This window comes from Octodon degus, unplaced genomic scaffold (genome assembly GCF_000260255.1).
Source record: "Octodon degus isolate 3935 unplaced genomic scaffold, OctDeg1.0 scaffold00001, whole genome shotgun sequence".
In the NCBI taxonomy this organism is placed as follows: Eukaryota; Metazoa; Chordata; class Mammalia; order Rodentia; family Octodontidae; genus Octodon; species Octodon degus.
In genome coordinates this window covers 10,750,501-10,752,753 of record NW_004524577.1, presented here as the reverse complement: position 1 = coordinate 10,752,753, position 2,253 = coordinate 10,750,501, and positions in this window count along the sequence as shown.

Genomic DNA, 2,253 nt, shown 5'->3' with positions numbered 1-2,253 from the left:
GGCTGAGCTGGCTGCTCACAGAGTCCAGGCATGGTGGCCTGTGCCTGTAATCCCAGCACTGGGCAGGCTGAAGACAGGAATATCACTGAGTCTGAGCTGTGTAATGAGACCCTGTAACAACCAAATACATTTGAAAAAAAGGTGATAACTTTAATAATACTGGTATATGTCCTGGCATATTTTAACTACAATTTTAAATGTTTAATTAATAAATATGTGATTTACACATTTAATGAAATTCTTTAACAATAAAGTAGTAGTTAACCGTTAAAACCTTTAAATAGTAAAAATTTAAAAATACATGTCTGTGGTTACTGTAGCCTGGAAATGAGTTATATTTTAAATATCCTTTTCTTTATTCCGCAGAATTGGCTGTCATCTCACTGTCTGGAAATTTAAAAAATCAAAGATAATGAATTTCCTACAACATTTGGGAATATTTTCCATATTGCATTAGAGGAACTGAGCAAAGGTCCATGCTGTTTATATCATCACAGGATAGTTTACTAATCCACCCGATAAAATATTTAGTACTTGTCTATAAATTATTGTGTCTAACATTTATCTACACATGAGAGAGAATACAGAGAGTGAAATGTTACAAATCTGATAACAAGATATCTAGATGAAAAAAGGGTACACTTTTTTTTTAACATTTCTTCAGGTTTGAAAAAGTTCAAATAAAAAAGAATAAATGCTAACTTTTTTTAGGGAAAAAGTATTATAATCCATGAAATAAAAAGAATTTCTACTTAATAACAGAATAGACTGCTAAAACACAAGCGATGTTATTAAGAATTTTATTTAGGAAGTGTACAAAGTCTGGAAAAGAGACTGAATCACCTTCCTAAAATTAAACTTTTTAATTCAATTTTAAATAAAACCATGTAAAATGTGTTTTTTTAAAGAAAAAATAATCCTTTTCTTCTTTGTTTCACTATTGATAAAAGTCAGAAAAGTTGATGTCATGTATTTGAAACTATGAATGCCTTATTATTATTATTATTATTATTATTATTATTATTTTGTTTTAAAGGGAAAACACAATAAAAACATTGATGCAGAATTTCAAAGCAAGATAATACAAAATTAACAATTGTTAATATATTGCATATTTCTTTGAAGTAGTTGCTCATGCTTCAAGATATAGGAATGCAAAATGGATCAAACAATATGAGCGCAAACCATTCTAGTCAAGGAAATAGAAGAAATTAGTAATACAATTATTGTAGCTGTTCTGTGTATAGAATTTCTCCTTCTCCTTCTCCTTCTCCTTCTCCTTCTCCTTCTCCTTCTCCTTCTCCTTCTCCTTCTTCTTCTTTGTAGAAGTGGGGATTGAACTCAGGCCCTTGTCCTTGCCAGGCAAGCACTAATTCTACTGAGCCATCTCCCCAGCTCCACATTCTGCTTCTTACACTATGCAGTGTTTTACACATGCAGGTCTGATTCATGAGCATGGTCTCTAGGTGCACTCATTCACCTATAAAAGCCTTGAGTTGATCCTTCTTCATGGGTGAGTGGTACTCTGTAGTGTGAAAACAGTACTTCTTTTTTTAATCCATTCCTTGGTTGGTGGGCATTAGTGTTGTTTCCAAGATTTCGCTATTGCAAATTGTGCTGCCATAAAAAGTGAGGGTAAATATAATAGCCAGAAGGGGAATAGCTGGGCCAAATGTGACTCTGCTCCCAGTTTTGGAGGCATCTCCACACTGATTCCCACAGTAGCTGTACAGGTCTACACTCCCATTTACAGTGGCAAAGGATTTCTTTTCCCCCATGACTCCTCCAGCATTTGTTATTGGTTGAAGTCTTAATGACAGTCACTCTAGGGTGAGAAAGAATCTCAGTGTTTTAATTTGTATCTCTTGAATGACCAGTAATGTTCAACACTTTTCATATATTTACTTGTTATCTGTATTTCTTCATCTGAGAAGTGTGTATTCATCTCAGATGCCTATTTTTGAGTTAGGTCTTTGAATTTGGGGAGTCTGGTTTCTTTCAATTCTTTATATATTCTAGATAGAGGTCCTTTGTCTGAGGGACTGTTGGTTAGAAGTTTTTCCCACTCTGTGGTTTGCCTTTTCACTCTGTTGGTGGTTTCTTTTGATGTGAAAAAGATTTTTTAATAAGATAAGATCACAGTTGCTTCTTTAGAGTAGTTCCCATTCAGTTTGGGTTCTGTTTATGAAACTTTCTTTCTTTCTTTCTTTCTTTCTTTCTTTCTTTCTTTCTTTCTTTCTTTCTTTCTTTCTT